Source organism: Cygnus atratus, chromosome 3 (assembly GCF_013377495.2).
Source record: "Cygnus atratus isolate AKBS03 ecotype Queensland, Australia chromosome 3, CAtr_DNAZoo_HiC_assembly, whole genome shotgun sequence".
NCBI classification, from domain to species: Eukaryota; Metazoa; Chordata; class Aves; order Anseriformes; family Anatidae; genus Cygnus; species Cygnus atratus.
In genome coordinates, this window is record NC_066364.1 from 118,148,901 (window position 1) to 118,168,648 (window position 19,748).

The 19,748-nt window shown below is 40.8% G+C and overlaps 1 protein-coding gene across 2 annotated transcripts in view; it reads right to left on the minus strand.

The window, feature by feature from the left end:
- The window catches only part of CCDC85A (coiled-coil domain containing 85A), a 182,408-nt gene that overhangs the window by 160,643 nt on the left and 2,017 nt on the right, over window positions 1-19,748 (minus strand). Inside the window, exons 2-4 of one of the 2 annotated variants that reach the window (XM_035565443.2) lie at window positions 19,141-19,183; window positions 15,301-15,487; window positions 10,816-10,917 (exon numbers count right to left, since the gene is read on the minus strand). The gene's annotated coding sequence lies outside the window, so the exon portion shown is untranslated. Of the gene's footprint in view, window positions 1-3,442; window positions 3,469-10,815; window positions 10,918-15,300; window positions 15,488-19,140; window positions 19,184-19,748 lie in introns of those variants that run through there. The other variant, XM_050709441.1, reaches the window with a different exon arrangement.

Here is a 19,748-nt window from a genome sequence, read left to right on the forward strand (position 1 = left end):
TGGCCACAAACGTTGGAAGAGAACGGGGATCTGGAACTGATCTCCATCCCACAAATTGTAGGCTTTCTTAACCAAAGGTTTCTTTTATTGTATTACATTGGTAGGAAGCAAAATCCATATTCAAATCCTCAATCCAGAATCCATGTCTTCGGAGATCGGAAGTGCTGGCACAGGTCCACAGGTTAAATCCTCGGAGTGAACCATCCCAGTGAGAAAGCAATTTGCATAGCATAAAAGCCATCTAAAGGCACCGCTGTGCATGCAGAGGCACGGAGCGCTCTCTGAAAGGCAGGAAACATGGCTTGTGGCAAGAGTAATTTTAGGAGTAAGACACAAAGCCTGAGTAAGCAGATGTTGTCTGTAAGGTCAGAAAGGTAAGTGCCAGCTTCACAACACTGCTGTTTATGCAGTGACACTGAATTTATTCCAGCCCCTCTGGGGAATCAACAGCACCTGTGTTGGTTTGCATCTGTGATGAGATTAAACTGTGGCCTATAATTCCCTCCCTCCAAGCAAATCCCAGGTTCCTGCATGTGCAGATCCATGCTGTCTCCAGCTGGCACTGAGATTCTGATGGAACAGTTTGAAAGAAACCGAAGAGTTTCTTAGCCTTTTCTTTCCCTTCCTGGGAAAATATTTCATGCCTGTCAAGACTTAGAAACACTGGCCTTCCACTTTTTTTTTCTCTACTTTTGCCTGGCTATCTTTTTAAAAACACTTTCATTCAGGGGGAAATTTGTTATTTTATTTATTCTGACCTTTTCTAGTGCCAAAAATGTATCACATCATGCATGACTGAGTGGCATAGTCCCACAGGCCAGATATACACAAAATGTGAGGAATAACTGTGGCAGAAAGGAGCTAGCAATAAAAGGATTAAATAATTAATAGTAATAGCAAATAGTTATTTATGTACTAAAGTATTTTATGAGAGAAGAGAAGAGAAGAGAAGAGAAGAGAAGAGAAGAGAAGAGAAGAGAAGAGAAGAGAAGAGAAGAGAAGAGAAGAGAAGAGAAGAGAAGAGAAGAGAAGAGTCCCACTAATCATGTTCTTTGATTCCACATTCTTATTTCTGCAGGGGCCTGGATGCAAGAGATGTTACGACCTGGCCAGCTGGCAATGTGTGGACAGATTTACTCCGTAAGTTAAATAGGGTTGAGTGCTCTGCAGTTAGCACTGGCTGGTGCCACTTGCCCTCTGGTCTCACAGCATACAGTTGTAGTCCTCCCCTCTCAAAGCACAAGACTCCCATTTAGACAGAGGCCAGGTCAATCCTAGCCAACAAAAGTACATCCTTCTCAGAAATGATTATAGCCATAAAGCACAGAGCTAGTTTCCTTCATTCTACAGGAGCCGTTTTACTTTTACTTTTCTTTGGTCTGTCTTTAACAAAAAAAAAAAAAAAAAAAAAAGAATGAGCACTGACCTTCAGTTACACTAAAGGTGAATGTATTCTGTGAACCTAACAGCTTTGTGGCTATCTAGGCACAAAGGAGGGAAGGGGGGCAAGAGAGACAGAGATCTCTTACAACAAAAGCTGCAAGCCTTATTATTACTTTTAGGTTTGATTTTAATTTACTAGATTTCAAGATGATTCTGTCCCTTGACAATAGTTGAAGTTCTCTGCTGTCCAGTGCTTTTGGGCCTGTTAGATCCAGTTGCCTGTGCAGTGCAACATGCACTTAATTAAACTATGGGCTCCACAGTACAGGGAGTGGGGCTGGCAGCTCTGGGCCTTTGCTTTGGACCCAATTAACCACCGAGGAATTAGCACAACATTATAGGTATCATCAGATCCTGCTCAGCCTAAATAGAAATGCTGTGAGAGCAAATGGGTGGGAAGACTGAAGGGAGCTGATGTCATTGAGTTCACAGTGTAATCTAATTCTAGATTGTTTCAGGCCTCCCATCTCATCCTCTTCTTTTCTTCCTGTTTCTAGGAAAGAAAATAGCCTCCACCCTGCTAATGATCCCTCAGGGGAGGCAGCGTCAAGAGGCAACACTTGTTGCAGCAGAGAAAAGCCACGGCTGCTGCTGTCGCGGCACGCAACATCAGCCTAGGGAGTATCTGCAGCCTACAGACATCAACTCATCTCAGTGGGTGATGAAAGAAGCCTCCCCCCAACGGGAGCTCAGCTGATCCAGGGAGGGAGGGGAGCAGCTTTTCAGTGAAAGCAAACCACTGAGCTTCCCAGAACCCCAATAATGTCCATGCATTCTCCAGGGGGGATTTGCAGAAAGACAGGAACAAACATACCCAGACGGAAAGACACATCCTTTGAATGTGGCATCTCACAAAGAAAACACAGGGCAGAGGGTTTAAGAAGCCCTCGTTCAGCCTCCCTACCAGCAGGCAGTGATGGATTCCTCTCTGCTTTTTCTTTGCCTCCCTGCTGAATGCTTAGGGCCAGCCTCTGAGCTCCCTCACTGAAGCCACTGGGAACAGGTAAGAAGGCAAAAGGGGGACACTTATTCCTATTCCATGATTGGTTTATTCTCCCCTTTCACACTTCTGACGCAGTTCAGCTACTGCGAAATCAGTCTGCAAGGACAGCCACAAAAAATGGCACTAACTGTACTTCTCCCCATGTCCTTTTTTCCCACTGCCAAGAGGGCAGCCAGCCAGTCAGCACTTCCATTGCTCTCACCTACTCCTCGGTTCAGCCTCTGCAGTGAGCAAAGGCAATGCTCCACCAGGTCTGTTACCCACAGAGCACCGCGTTCATTTGTGACACAAAATATGGGAGAAAAACGACGAGATAAGATGGAGGAAGTTTTTGATAAGTTATTAATTAAATACTAACATGCTGAGTCTCCCACTCTGCTCTCACTGCTTCTGAGAGGCAATAAATTCCATGATGGTATTTCCAAGGAATCTCTACACACACAGAAAATCTCATCCGGGCCAGGCCTCCCCTCCAATATAAATGGCCATAATGGCATCAGACCAAAGATCCATCCAATTCCCATGGCAATAACTAAAAGCAGGTGCCAGAACAAGGTAAGCACAGGGATACTTTCCCAAAAGCTCTTCCAGGCTCCAACAGTTTGTGGCTCATGAACTCCCTGAAACATATGTTCCCATGCATTTAGCATCCCTAACAAATTTATTTGTCACGAACCTGTCCTGCACCCCCTTGAGCTCCAGCATCCATAATAACTGAGGCAAGGATCTCCAGCTTAACTACACACTGTCTGAAGAATGACTTCTTTTTGTACCTCCACTCAGTAGAGCTTCTTCCTTCAAGCTTTCCTTTGTATGAAAAGCTGGCAGCTGAGTATGCATGAAAAACACTGGTTGTTCCAAAAAAAATTGCTTAAATTTTACTATACTATTCCACAATTCTTCCTAGATGTGGGAGAAAGAACAAAGAAGAAGAAAAAAAAACATAGGGAAAAAAAAAAAAAACTGAGCAACAAGGAAAGAAAAGAAGGTGAATACCCGTGGTGAAACAGGTCATTGCATCCAAAAGAGAATCTGTAATTCCTGCTTTAAGGACACAAAGAAGTCTTCCAGACAAGTTTAGACATCTTTTGAGTTTCTGCCCAAGTATATTAGCAAGTAGAGAGATGTTTTAAATGACCGGTCCCCCTCTCTCCTGACTGCATACTTGGAGATGTTTAGATGCCATATTTATTCCATCAGGCTCATGCAATGAGTTACACCCAAGAAATGTGCTCCAGAGATGCCCATTTCGGACAGCGGGGTATGACTAACTAGCACGGAGGTCTATGGTCTCCCCAGTTTTGGTCAATCCACCTCCCTCTTGGACCATATCTCAGCACAGACAGGGAAGACGCACAAAGCTGTCCACCCTCCTGGACGACTCTACAGTCCTGATGGAGCAACAGCTCGGGGCATACGCTGCGGCTAGCCACCCACACACATAGGTTAATGCACTTTTTGATGATTCATAAACCCAGATCCAACAGCAGAATCAAGCCTTTTGTTCATTATTTTGGAATGAAACATCAGCTAACATTTTTTACAGATGACTGTCAAGGCAAAATTCTGGACCAAAGAGTCCTGCTTATCTAAAGTGAATTTCAGCTACACCCTTTAAGGCAAAGCCATGTCTATTAAAAGAAATAAAGAAAATCCCCAAATCATAATCCTGGAACATTCAGCCAGATTCTGTACTCTGCGCAGTCCATTGTCTAGATTTTGCAGGGATCCTCTTTACAGCAAATGCTATTACTGTGCTACATAATCCCTACTCACTGTGGACTAGTCAAGGATGGATTTGTATAGTCTTAACTGCAAATTCTTCTGCTTTGGGGTGTTCTTGTTGAGCCTTTAATAATACAGCTTTGAAGTTTAATTACTGTCTTAACAGTTACAGCTATTATACTTGAGATATATGTAAGATGAGTAATAAGCTTGTACAGGAAGAGTTAACTTTAATCAAAAAAGGAAAAACATCAGTAAAGTTTTATTCATCAATAGCTTTGACAAAATTGATATTAGTGTCATACACATCAAGTCCAATTTTCAAACCACTGGAGATCTGCTCTCTCACTCCTTCCAGCAAACCCTATTCAACCACTAACTATGAAGGAGAGGAAGATTTGCCAATCAAAACTGGGGAAGCAAGGGGGGGGGGGCACGAAGATTCACAACTGACAGTTGGCTTTACTAATAATATAATGGGAAAAACACACACAGAGCAGCCACCCAGAAGATGACTGCCCACAACATTTTGAAGAAGGAGTCACATCAGAAGAGAAGATGGCCACAGAAGATTACGTTGGCACACACCCGAACTAGTCTAATGCACAGAGCTAGAATGAGAGAGACTATGGACACACAAAAAAACCTGCTCTGACACAAAGATACATTACCATGCTCCCTTATTTACAGAAGAGGAAAGATTAACAACCTATGTTTCAGCTAAGAGAGAACAGAACTTTATGAAGAAGGCATTCCTCTAAGACCAATCATTTTCTTTGACCTCCCCACAATACTGCAACACCCCCACAGCCATGCTGCTCTTACTTGCAAAAGGAACAGCAAGAAGACACTGAAAACACAGATCCAATGAGCAATCTTCTTTTCTATCTTTACTGCTGTTTGCCTGATGACATAGGCAAAGTTTTAGGTAATAACGTGCATATGATAACGTATGGATGTGGATGTACATAGCTGCAACAGCCCCTTTGCACAGTTGGCAATGTGAAGCATAAACATACTGTGGCACACACCTTATGTAGTCAACAATAAATACAAAACAGTATGTTTAGACTCCAGTTCTGCAGCTGTGTTTTCTCAGGCACCCACCTATATTCAGAAAGCATCATTTGCCCAGTAAGCACATAGTATCAAACAGGACTACAGAATTCATTTTTTCTACTACATTTACTAAAATAGAAGAAAGCAATTTTGATAACATAGGACATTACTTTTTTCTTGGGCACAGCAGGTGCTGCAAGATGGAGAGACACATCACAGCATTTTGTGTTTTAAGTAATAGGAATGTTACTCCAGTGAAAAAAAGGGATGGTTACTGGGTAAAAAGCCTTGGACTCTGGAAGGCGTTTTTCAGATATAAATAATATCCCATTTTGAAAAACTTTTCCTACTCCTTCAATAATCTTCTCTTTTTTTCCCAACCAATTCTGACAGCCATATAATTTCTATATATAATATTTTCTACTGGTTCATATCAATTTATGCTACTTATGAACACTTACGTTTATCACTACACAAATAAAAAATAACATTGAAAGAATTTTTAAGTTCTGAAGTCCAGCCTCCAAACATCATGAAGGTGTAGGATTCAACTTGCAAATTATTACACACTTTACAGGAAAAAAACAAACAAACAAACAAACAAAAAACAGTTGTTTCTACCTCTTCATGGTTTCTACAGAATATGAAGGGAAAAGATGTCAAGAATATACGTGATCCCTTGATCCAAACGGTCACTGTAATACAATGCATGCTGGTCATAAGAAAAATTTGGAATATTTTTATTTCTTTTGCTAGATGTTCTTCAAATGTCAGATATAATAAATTTAGAGCGTTACTTTTTTCTAAATGCAGTACTAAAACCTGTATGGAACTTCTAATTTCTGTGAGACAAAACTCTAGTGTTAGACTGTAAAAAAAAAATCACTGTAAAATTCAGTTTTTACCCAACTTACCCTAATTTTCTAAATCTAAACATCCCCCTCCTTACCATCTGAATACAGATTGTCTGGTCTTGCACCAAAGGAAAACTTTCTGACAAAAAGTAGAAACCTCTTCTCAGCTAAAACTTCCCATAGAAGGGTCAAAGAATTTGTATTCTCATTCAGTGAAAACTGGACTTTCCTAATTCCAATCTTCCTTCAAATCAAGACATAGAGAGGCTTCCAAACTTGCCAGCTGAGAGGCAGAATATGTTATCTCCACGAATCACTAATTTTAGGCTTCACACAAAGTACAAGGTCATTTAATGATGTGACTGATTATATCCCATCCCCGAATTTTGAGGGCCATGAGAGTAGCATCTCCTTTGCTAAACCAACTGGAGGACAGCCTCAGAAACATTCTGTCCAGAGACCACTAGGTTTAGAAGCTCTGCTGAGAAACCATCAGCTCTGCAACTTCTCCAAGTCCCATGGATGCACTGTGCTGGCTGAAATTGCTACCACCAAGAACTCCGGCTTTTTGTTGTCAAAGTCTTTTACGTAGATGCACAATTGCAACTTGTGAACTACATGTAAAAACAGCTAAGGATCACGAAACACAAAAACATTTCTAGCTTGACCACTGTGGCCAGCAGGGTTGTAATTTCTTTGAATCCAGTGTCTAGGGTTCTTGGAATTTACCAGCTCTGCTGGCAAAGCAGTCACATCTTGTAACTGCCATGAGGACAGGAGTAAGTTTCAAGGAACTTACAAGCTCCCCAGGGCAGCTGGAGGAACTTGCAAATTTAGTTAGACAGATACCTAGTGTTCATGGAAATTTGCCAACCCCTTTCAGAAAACAAATCGCAGTTCGTGATGGTTACAGTTTTTTCACTGTTGGAACTACAGGGAGGACCACTGCAGAGGTTATACTCCCTGCTGAATGCCAGAACAAGAATGTGTCTTTGCTGGGAATCTAAGTTATATTCTTGGCCGTGTACCTACTGAAGAATATAAACTTCCCTAGAGATCTCAATGGCTGCAGCTTCTACCATATGCCTGAAGGATATTGTAAATGTTCTCATGCAAACTGACCTCCACAGGTAGTCTGGTGAAAATATAATCTGTATCAAGTATCTCACACAAAAGAAAACAGGCACCAGAGGAGCAAGGAAGCACTTTGGGGTCCACCCTCAGCATAGTTCTGGAAGGCTTGATGAAAGGTGAGGACGTTCCCGAGCACAAAGCAGTTGTTTGCTCCTCTGGTACCTGTTTTCTTTTTGTTTGAGATACCGCAGACTAAATCCTTACCTATCATCCAATGAGGGGCACTGAACCACGGTAGCATGGGGGAACACTGATCCCTGGGGAGAGAAGTGTGCATAAGTGATGAGACAGATGGGAAAAGCAAGGAAAACAGGACCTACCTCTGGATATGTTGCACTGCAAATGGGAAACAAAATATCCCAAACAAAGGGCCAGAGGTAACAGAACACTATCAAATCATCATCACACTGTTTACATTGGTGTTGTTTCTAAGGAAGCATACATACTAGCATCAGCTGTCAGGTGGTTGGGCCTATCTCCTAAGCACAGGGGTCTGATAAATTTTGAAGACTCATGATGTTATTTTAAGAATATGACATGTATATGAATATTACTGCCAATGACTTAACAGATATTCTACTCTCTGACCACACCACAGAGTCTAACTGGACTTAGTTATCCCTGGGAGTTTCTATCCCATGCCTACCTTAAAGTCTCTATGAAATCACTAAGCCACTTCAGTGGAGCATCTGCATGTCTCCACATCAAAAATCAGTGTTAGATACAGCCAGCCTCTTCGTTCAGATTCAGGACAGATCAAAGAACACTCTGACCTCTGGAGCTAATTCTGAGCCAAGATGTCCACTCTTACATTAAAAACAAGAGAACATTCTTTTGGGGGGAACAATCACAGAGATTTGCCCACATCAGTCCCCCCAGGAAGAGAAGACTGCCTCATTTACAGCAATTTAGACAAGACCAGGATTGTCTGGAGAGAGATCTTTATGGTCCTCCAGCACCAACCACTGACTCCCCAGTTATGCAGGTACACCACACTCACGTTACAAGGGACTCCGTCTAGCTGCTAATCCCACAGACAACCTGAAGCACCATCACCTTTACTAATTCTGGATCATATCATGTCAGAAGGAGTGGCCCCACCGAGCTACCTGTTCCTTCAGTTTCTCCAAACCTGCTTTACATAGCGTGGCACAGAGAAGCCTCTACAGAACCCGTGCAGAGAAATATAGCAGATGCTACCGGAAAGGCCCTAAACAGCAGCATGTGTTCTATGTGTATATGCATGTGTGCACGTTTTTCAGCATGTACGTGTGTTCAGAGGTCTGTCCATAATTCCAGGACTTCTGCATCCAGAGAAATTGATTTTTGCCTTCTAAGAAGCATTGGATTCATTAAGAGGAAAACAAAAGAGGTTGTAAGAAACATGAATAGGAGGGAGATGTACCCGATAAGCGTGGATAAAGGAAAACCTGATTCATCAACACTCTTTAGACTCTGCTTATTACATTGGCTTCCCTGGGCATAAGTCTCCCCTCTCGTTTTAATCTTTCGAAGACTCTGCACAGGCAGTAAACATTGATTGAAACTGTTTGCAATCAATATTCTCTTTACTTCTTCTTTTATCCACACTGATATTAATACATACAAAGAAACTTCTGCACAAGAGCCTTTCCTGACCTTCTCCTCCGTATCTTACACATACACACACACACACAGTCATCTCAGAAAATACACTGGAGCAATGGAGCCACTGCCAAATCTTCTTGCGCTGTAGTCTCTGTGAACCTGAAACAGTCTGTTATTCAGGACCTGAACCTTAAGACAAATAATTGGATTTAGGATTCCTGATCTTGACAGGTTGAGATGTTTTTCCTGAATTCATCCTGCTCAATTTTCTGTTTAACCGAATTGCAATAGAAATCACATTTAGCAGAGAAGACGATCACACAGCAGCAGCTTCAGAAAATACAACACCAGGACAGAAAAGTTTAATCTTTGTTAACCAGTCTAGTTGTTTCTAACATCACATGGAAAGCTACCTTTGCAGTGATTACAGAAATTCAAACACTTTCCCAAATAACTGTATCCACAGAGGGCAAGTTAATTTCTTTGACAAAGCACCAAATGAAGCCTCACAAAGGACATAACATTTGTACATAACAGCTTGCTACAACACTTACATAACTTTCTCTGATTCTTTTCTCTTTCATGTAATTTTAAATAAGTAAATTGACTTAAATGGGGGAGTGTTAGTTATTAGCCCATTTTAAACAAGAGGAAAATGAGTTTAATTGCATATATTATGTTAGAATATGCTGGCACTCCCCAAAAAGGCATTGCCTTTGTTTTTAAGGTAAGTCTGTTCAGAGGATTCAAAATTTTGGCTCGTTTTTCTTCACTTCATGAACCAGAGCAGAATTCTGTGCAAACTAGAGGTGAAGAGGATCAATGCAGCATTCAGGAAAGAGTTGTTTCATCTAGCAGAGAATAACTAGGACAAAGCCATCAATTTCAACAATTCCAAACAAGGGAAAGTTCAAGTATGAAGCTATATCCCAGTTTCAGAGAAGATCTCTCTTCCTAAAATGAGCTGAAGCAAATATACAAATCCAAACTTCTTTAACACATTGGGAATTTTTGGAACAAGCTCTGGATATAAAGTTTGTGGAGCTCTTCTGTACATCCTATAGAGTGAGAATTGTGGAAGACCTCCTCCCCAGAGAACACAATGCCTGTGCTCTATTGTCTAATGTTCCATCTTCTCCACTGCTGGTCTGACATTTGAACTGTGACTACAGAATTCCTTTAAAAATATTTGCACATTTTTGTTCACCTTCCAGTAAACATTCGGCTTCTCCACCACTGTGAAGAGACAAACACACCTCATGCTGCTATTTTACCACTAGAGGGCAGCTGTACATTTCTTGATCTTTTTCATTAGCTCAAAGAATTAATTTTGTTGCATTCCTAAGCAATGGATGCACAACATATAACTTTGGCTCAAGAATCTTATAAAAATCTTCTTTGTTTTAAAGCAAAACACAGTGGTTGCCATTTGAATCGCCAGTTTATCACGCAGTGCAATTTAGGAAGTACGTAGTACCCTTATACACAGATTTCTGAAGGAACTATGCTGAGTTGACTTCTTAATGGAGAGCACCATTCAGGAAAGATCTCTTTATTTTGCCAGGGTTCAGTTTGTTTCCATGGTGCATTCCCTATCTCATAGGCTTATGGTATTTTCTGCTGCTTGTAAGTCCATATGCTTTAAAAGCAACAATAACAATTTATTGAAAACCATGTTTTTAAAGGTCAGCATTCTTTTAATGTGCACATTTACTTAAAACCACAAATCTATGTTAAGCAATTTTCACCAGCAAAGAACTGGCTGGTTCAAGTTTCCTCTTTTTTTTTTCTTTTTCTTTTTACTGCTATCAAGTGCCCTGTCATCTGTATAAATCTCCACCAGTGTCAGACCATGCCCTCAAACCAACATTTAAGACATTTAAGATTTGCCTGTATATTTGCCTGCTTGTACGTTCTCCTCTTTAAGGCTCATCTAGCCTGAGCCAACAAGTGACTGCTGTCAGTCAGACCACAGGAGCTCTCCCACAAGAGGAGCGCAGTCCCACTTACCTCATCCTCAGCTGCACTCCTTATACAGGCTTCAGGGGATGGCAGCAGCTCCACACGCAGCTTGAGGTGACGTCTGATTTCCACGGGGCTCTAACCACAGATCTGCATGGACATAAACCAAAAGCGTCCTTTCAATAAGCCCCACAGAGGTTTTGCCATCCCATCCTTTTCAAATGACTCAACAAACAACATATCATGTTACCGCATCTCTTGTTCCTGTTAACTGAGAAGTTCCCCTAATTTTGGTCCTTTATTCCTCAGAAAACTCAGCCATGAGCTGCAAGGATTACTGGGGCTTCAAAGCCAGCTGTTAAGAGTTATGCCACCACACTCAAGGGAAGCATGGATTGAATTTCCAGCCTCATTCAGGGACTGAATCCCTCCTCTGATCCCTTCCACAACACACCTCACACTGCTGCACAGCACTTGGTGCGACAGAAAAGGGGAATTTCTCTGGAAGTACCATATTAAAATATGATGAGAACGCCCTGCTAACAATAATACGTTGTACAAGTTCCTTTTCCTATTACAAGCCCTACAAGTCAAGCCCTACAACTGAGTACTTGAACTGGCTATCTTCCAACCATGAATGGAAAAACACACTGACATGAAAGTTCATTTTAAAAGACACCAGAGGGGTCACTTGCAGATTAGGCCACATTGAATTTTCCTCACTTTTCGTGAAACTCTTCAGGAGATTTGTTGTGGCATTCCACAGCTCTCCAGGCAAAAAAGCAAAACATACTGTATAGAGCTTGCAGATGCAAGAGTTGAACACTTCTTTTAGAAAATACCAACCTACAATAACAAATCTTTTTGCTATTCACAAGAGAATCATTGAGTATTGCAAAACTTGATAATTACTGATTCATGACAGATTTAGGAAAAACATCAGCTTAAGTAATCAGGTCAGGGCACTGCTGTTGACCACAGTGTTGGCAAAAGAAACAGTTTCTTTCCTCATATCTTTCATCAAAGTTTAACATTTCACAGTATTTAGCTTTTAGCACTTCATTGGTCCAAACCAGTAAACAACTGATAGTTTAAGAGCTACAAGTTAACTTGTGAGCAAACATCTCTATTTAGTATTGTCTTATAATTCATTTACACTGTTCAGATACTTCTAAATTCAAGTTAGTGAAATTACTGAGAATCCCTAAGAGTTGTAAAATAATTCATTACTGCTGTTAATAAACTCACAACATTATTAATCCCTTACACATTCCATTACAAAAGGTATGCTGTGTAACATATTGCCAGCTGGGAATAAAGATTTCATTCAGGTCCCAAGATAGCAAAAATCAACCAACCAAACAAACAAAAGCAAGCAAGCAAACAAACAAGCAACTTTTTTTATGAAGGAAGTATGTGTTTGATTTTCTTTTTCTCCTGGAAAATGAAGGAGCTTTTCCCTAATAGACGTTACTGCAAATAAATCTATCCTACTTTCTTCCACGTCTGCCTGATATTCCTTGCCTGACACTAGGGAATCAGTCTGAAAAGGCAGCAGTGCAGCGAAGGAAGGTCTTCTGACTCCAAAGAACTATTTTAATAGCTCCTTTATAAAACGCACACTACAAAGTATCTCCTAAAAATGAGAAACTGTTAATCTGCCCCAAGTAATTATTTGTTCTGGTTCTGGAAATAAAAAAATTATCCTTACCACTTTGCCTACCTATGCTCAGTGTGCCTGACACAACAAATGAAGTGTGTTTTAGCAATTAAAACCCTTCTGACAGGGGCCAACTTTTAAACATCAGAAGCCAGCTGGACTTCAGGCCTACATCACAGCTACATTTCCTGCATAATAGAAGGCTTTTAATAAATAATAACAGCCGTGTTGGAGATGCAAACTGAAGTTAATTGGATGAAGCTTGTCAAGAATCTGGAGTAATCCCACCCAAAGTAATACACATTTTTTATACACACTTGTTCTAAAATGAATGTTATGTCACTGTTAACTTTCAATCATTACTAGCTTTAAGGGAATGTTGCAAAACCATCTACCTTCAGAGAAATATATATATATATATACATATATATATATATATCTCCTCTTCTAAATTTTCCTGCTAATTAAAGCAGAAGAAAGAAAAATCTTTGGTGGAAGGCAAGAAAGAAAGGACAAACTGCAGTTATAGGAAGAAGAGCTGTTAAGTAACAGCTATATTCAACTTCAGAGTTACATGACCTGTACATACACGTTCCATTTTTTACAGTCTTCTCCTTACAGGTACCATTAGAAAGTTTTCTCTCATTCACAGGATTTTTTTTCTTGTTGTTACAAAACTTTTCAGTTTCATATAGTTCTACTCACGAAATTTAGATGTCCTCACAAAGCCAGTATTGAAAAAGTCAGAACTGCTATCTCCGCAGACCTTCTAAATGAGCAGATGATATTAAAGACAAAGAACTGCCTTCTTTATAATAAGATATGTCCCTGTAGAAGAGATTAGGACACAGTGGCAGAGTAGTCTCAAGTACTTGGACAGTGACTGTTGGTACACTGCCAGTTACTCTGAAACCCCTCAGTTTTCATTGATTTTGTGCTATAAATGCACACGCACCAGTTACATTCTAATGCCACAAAGGGTGAGATCTGATTCTGAATTAGTGCTAAGTTCAATAACTACTACAGTTTCCTGAAAACAGTCTTACATTTTAGTGAAGAATAGGCAGATGTCCTCCTTAATAAACTGCAGTGCCACAATCTGAAGGCTAAAGTCCCCTCCACTGGTTTTGCACCCTCCGCTTTAAAGCAGCAAGGAATTTACCAGGTAGCAGCAACTATTCAACCTGTGCCCAAAAGCCATTCTGCACAGTTACTGACAGAACTGTAACAGGCTCCATAAACCCACTGCAGTCAGACCACACAAGTTTCAATAAGTCTCAAGCACAAGGAAAGAATCTGACCCTTGTTCCTCAGGCAACAAGTGCCAAAGAAGCTATTTTACAATCAAGCAATCTACTCTAACAGGCTTAATTCCCTCATCATTAGGATGACATGTTTCTTAGCATCCACAGCTTACTTAAAGACACCAGTCAGGAGTTCCAGCAACATTCAAAGACTTGTATATTAAATGCCTTCCTGAAAGATTTATAAATTCCAGATACTTAATAACTGAGACAGATAATTAATAACTTAGCCACAATTTGCTGACAAAATGATGAACCAAAAGCTCTCCTTAGATTTGAGAAAAGCACAGGCAGGCTCAATCAATTATGCTTTTCTTGCTCCAGTGTTTTGTTTGTTTGTTTGTTTGTTTGCAGAGGATGAATTTACGTGGTAAAAGCCTGTTCTCTCTTAAAGATACACATTTGAAAAATGATTGATGAACATGAGCATAAAGGACCAAGGCCTAAAATTCTGACACATTCTAATCACTGATTCTAGAAGTGAAAATTTCTGCAACCACAGTTCACTGTTTAAAGTGCTGTCAAACATTACAGTGAGAGGCACATTTTTTTCCAAGCGTAAGAGAGCTGGAAAGCAAAACCTCTCTACGTAAAATGGGACAAAAGGTAATAAATAAGGAGTCTGGAAGTACTAGCAAGGCATTGAGTAGGACCCACGTTAAGTATATTCCTTCCCCCTCTCCTTTCCGCTGATGCAAGTAATTTTTTCCAAATGCCCCTTTTTCTTTGTTACTATTTTACAAATGCACGTATAGACAGGAGGACAGGTTGGGGCTCCAGCTGTAACTTGTTCTGCACAAAGCAACTAGTGCTTCCCTTAAAGCATGTACCTATACTTCATCTTAGGCACGCTGATTTCACATTCAGTGAACCACTTTAACCACCTTTAAGGAGCCTTCTGCAGGAAATGGAACTTGGGCGTACAAAACACTCGCTGGCTAACACAGGAAATGGCAGGAATGTCATTTCTGAGAAGAGCAAATCCACATGTGGGAACCTCTTTGAGTGTGCTCCATGCGGTCACCTGACAGCCCTGCAGCGGCTGGGCTGCCTCGGAGGCAGGGGGCAATACCCCAGGCACTGTTCTGCAACCTCCAAAGAGGGGCACTTTAATATTTTAATCTGCAGAACTGTATTTATGACCTGCAGCTGTGGTGCCAAGGAGGCCCACAGCCCCGTACACACTGAGCCTATTGTTGGCAAAACAGAGTGCTGAGGTTTCTTGAGTGACATAAGCACATTAACTGAACAACCCTAGGCTGCTCTGGATGGGGGCGGAGAAGGGTATTTGTTTTTCTTTGTATCGAGCGGTTTATTTGGGGCCTTTATCACTTTTGGTGTTAGCAGTCTTCCAAATTTTAATAGCCCCTAAAGCACAGTAAATCGTGAATGAGCAGGAACTAATTTCTCGGGGCTTTGGGCTTGCAGGGAAAGAGAACTTGAACCGATTAATAAAAAGAATCCCCAAGTTACATATAATTTAAAATGAGTATATATTGCAAGTTATGTGTTGGTTTATTACCCAGAGGAAATGCTCTGTATTGTTCTGCAGCCACTTAAAAGGGATACCTCAAGGACTCAGAGCAGCGGTGCTCCCTCCATCTCCCTCCCAGAGCTGAGCTCTTCCCTGATGTGGTGAAACTCCCACCGAGAACAGTTTGGGAGCATGCAGGGATACAGACTCTTCTGTGTCAGCTTTCGGTTGTATCATCTTCCAGCCTCTTCCAGAATTTTGATGCCTTCCAACCGCATGTATCTGCAAAAAAGGGTGAGAGGATAACCCTTTATAATCTCACAGAAAGGAAAATCCCTACTGTTATTTTTCTTCTGCTTTCCATGTGGCAGCACACAGACTAGCACTATGTAAATTTAACATTCAAAGGAAATAAAATGCTCTGACATATATTCCTTAGCATTATCGTGCAGATATTCACCAGAAAAGTTGAGTCTCTGCAGAATGATTAACAGGTCAACTGGGCAGGTTGCCTGCCAAGTTCACCTCCCACAGAATTAATAAGAAATGTTGCTCCTGTTCTAGTATTAATAACTTTTTCTCAAAAGAGAAAAAGAAAAGCAAACTCAGAGTTCAGAAGATACTTATGAAACCAAATTACTTTTTTAAATGTCTGCTGATCCTGATGCTTATGGATTCTAAAAAGCAGAACAGTCACTAGCAAGAGGTCTGTCCACAAATCTGTTCCTCTGAGGTCCCCCTCCACTGCAGCATTTCTGAGACGCCTCATTTTTGTTGGGCTGAAAACCCACGACACTGTCACACTCCATTCTTAAACCAAGAGGTTTTGCAGGAAACACTAGGTTAAGGTTTTCAAAAAGGGCTCCCTATACGGATGTCTGCCTTGAAGGTGTAAGCGCATTCTGAAATCAGGAGTACACTCTGTCCTCTTAACTGAGGGCATAAGCCTCAGAAGCACTCAAAATACCTTCTGAAAACCTGCTGCTAAATGCTATAAAGAAATACTGACTGCAAAATTAAAACTAGGGCATAGTAACAGCTTACACATCCAGTCTGCTGAAGCTGACATGCCTGTTAGAAAGCTGTGCTAGTCACACATGTATATTTGATTCCAGGCAATTCACACTTACCTTTCACAAATGTAGACAACAGCACAGGACAAAAAGAGCCACCTACCCTCAGGGGAAGGCAAACTGCACTTCGTACACAGAGGGAACTGAGATGCAAGAGAGTTTTTACTCATCCACACTCATCTTTCTCTCTGAAACATGCGCATTTCGAGGCAGTGGCAAGGTGCCACAGTAGGCCTTGTCACAGCTGCCTGAGATCAGCCTCACAGGACAAGCATCCAGATTCCACTGACTTTGAAAGGGATCTGGGTATCTAAATTGGTTAAATGTCTTTGGAAATCCTCGATACGTAAGTGAATGTATTCCCCCCATTTCCCTGCACAAGCATCACATATTTTCTCCATTTTACAGACCAAGAGTATACCAAGAAATAGATTAAATGACTTGCACAAAGCTTCACGAGAAGCCAAAGCTAGATATGAAACCGACTCCAACATATTCTGGGTAATACTGGATCTGAATTCTGGCATTTCTGTTTTGCCTCTTAGCCAGAACAAGGAACTGCACTGGCATAGTTTAATCAGAAGAATAGTATATATTCCAGCTAATATTTTGAATATCAAGAAGGCTGTTTGTTCCTCAGATGGATTATAGTTCTGTGAAAAGCTTCTAGGCAGCCCTCACTTTATCCAAACTAGCTGAAATCTAGTCCAGCATCAGACTTGAACTCCTGCATGCAGCAAAGCCTGTTCTCCAGAAAAAGGAAAGGAGTGATGGCTCCAGTGTTACAAAAGCCACATACCTACATCAATACTTGTTTCCCAGTGCTGCTGCTCTTATCTGATATGAAAAAAAGAAGAGAAGAAAAGAGAAGAGAAATCGCTGTTCGGTACAGCAATGGAAAAGAGTTGCTACACAGAGGAATGCGACTGAATGAGTTAGAAATACCCATACATGCAAAAGGTGGGAAGACTGTTCAAATTCCAGATAAAACTGCTTAGCAAAATAAAATCTTCTCAGCATTAATGGTGCAAGTTAAGGCCTGGATTTGTGACACCTGAAATTCTTACCACATTATGTAAATCAGTCCGTAAAAATAGACATTGTACAATTCCGAGTTAACTTTTGTTAAGGTGAGCTGCAAAGTTGTGCCCTGAAAATGCTGAGAAAGCACCTGTAAGCCACAGTACCTCGGTTTGCAAAGAGAAGCCTGAAATTAGCTCCACACGTAAGAAGCAACAGGATTGGTTGACAGGCATGAAAAACACTAATTTTGTAAGACACAGGAGGTGGTGAACCAGACACAGAAAGTAAAATGCACTCGTCCTTCTCCCACACTATCACACCTCATTTCATGTGTTACTTTCAGCTGTATCGCACTTCTCAAGCCCTTAATTTTCTAGTTTGGTGTGGCTGCACAGCTGGACCAATGAAAAAGATGAACAGGTTCCTGCAGGGACTCCGTTCTCACTCACCCGCTCTCCCACACTCACGTCTTCTTTTACTATCAAATGACTTTGATGAGAACACAACATCACCCTCTCCCATTCACACTTCTGCTGGAGTTTGCAGAAGCATACGAAATATACGATCACATCCCTTTAAAGTGCAGAAGAAAAGTGAATTGCATGCCTTATAAACCGCGTACAAACTGCACACTTGATTTTCAGTAAAAGTTAAAAAAAATATATGGCAACAATATTAAATTTTAATATCCTCAGAGAATTTGTAGACATCTATAAATGAAATCACACATTAGTCTAAACTAGCCAAAGGCCTTGACACAACAAAGACCATGCAATATCTGCCACAGATGAGATAACCTCAGCAAAATAAAGGCCTAAATTCCAGGCTACTAGATTTTCTAATCCAGCTTCAGTGGTTTTTTTCCTCTCCAAACTGCAAGATTTATGAGGAAGGAGTTTTCTCTAATTATATGTTTTGACCATCTTTCACCTAAGTGATACTGTAATACGAATCAGTGAAGAAATAATAGCAAAAACATATTTAATTTTAATGAGAGGCTGAGGAAGAGATTCTGTCCTCTGTCCTCTGCTACCGACATTTTGCTCCTTATTTTTGTAATTTCAACATCTATGATCAGAAAGTAATATGAGATATGTTTTTGTTAGAGAAAGGTTCTGTTAGCTTTCTTTTAAAGAGTAATTTGCTAACACAGTTCTTTCAAATTAAGTTTATATTAAAGTAACACCTTATGCCATACGCAATGTGTTCACGATAGTTCCCTTGAAGATAAATCAACTCATAAAATCTTACCTCAAATAAAAGTTCAACATTTGTCATATTTAATCAGCAATGAAGTCAGACATATAATTGTTCACAATTTATCCTTCACCAACACTATGTCATTTCCAAGTCGAAACGTGGAAAAAATTTTGACATTTGCAGGAAGTGTGGCAGAAAGGCAGCCTGCCATGTTATCAAAATAATTTATATTCTAAAATTCCTACGAGTCCGTCCAACATGAAAATAACATCTCCACCATTCCAGCTCTTAGTTTAGACAACTCCAGTATCACTTGATATGACATACTCAGGAAAAGAAATCATCTTAAATTGACACTGATAGTCCCCTGAGTTGACAAATACAAATTGCTTAAATTCGCTGTGCTTGATTTTCTTTCTAGTGAGCTATGCTTGAAACAGGAAAAGGGGGTCAGATCTGGGAGTAGAAGAGATTAAACTGCAATTTTGTTTTCCTTATTTTCAGGCTAGCCTCTAGTATCAATCTAAGCCTGCTCTAAATTATGTCCAGCTGTCTATTGCCCCCAGGGACAGTTCCAGCAGCCAGAATTAGCTGGACTGCAGTGACATTTTGACCACACACAGTCTTCCTTCAGCCTACCTGTCTTTGGGTTTCTGAGGACAAGAGGGGGTGGCAACAAGTCCTGCCAGGAAGAAAAAAAAATGTGAGCATTTAGTCATAAACACAACAAGAATGTACGAAAAGTGCAGTTTTTAAAGGAAGCAAAAACTGAGATGTGACAAAGAGTTCGCTAAAGCTATACGGAATAGAGTGCACCATTTACAGAAGGAGCCAAGAGGCAGCAATTAGGGGCCAGCCTCACAGGGCTGCTCCAATCAGAAGCACCACCAGTGACTGCTGCAAGGGGCTGGCCTCAGCAATGCCATGCCGCATGGTCTGCAAGACACAACGGGTGGGTTGACCACTTCTTAAAAGACATCTTCGGACATGCAGATATGTAAGGAAGCTATTCTCACCCAGATACCTCACACATTCCTCAACATTTCCAAGGGTCTAAATCATGTTACCCTTCATCAGGCAAATTTCCACTTGCCTCAGTAGGAAATATCTGAACTACAAAATCACAAGCTGAGTCTACCACCTCCATTTAAAGGACAATGAACAATCCTTGGCAGAGTATGATATTTCAGCAAATGTGTAACACTGTCTGAAGCCAAGTGCAGGATCTATGCTCAGCCAGTGCTCAT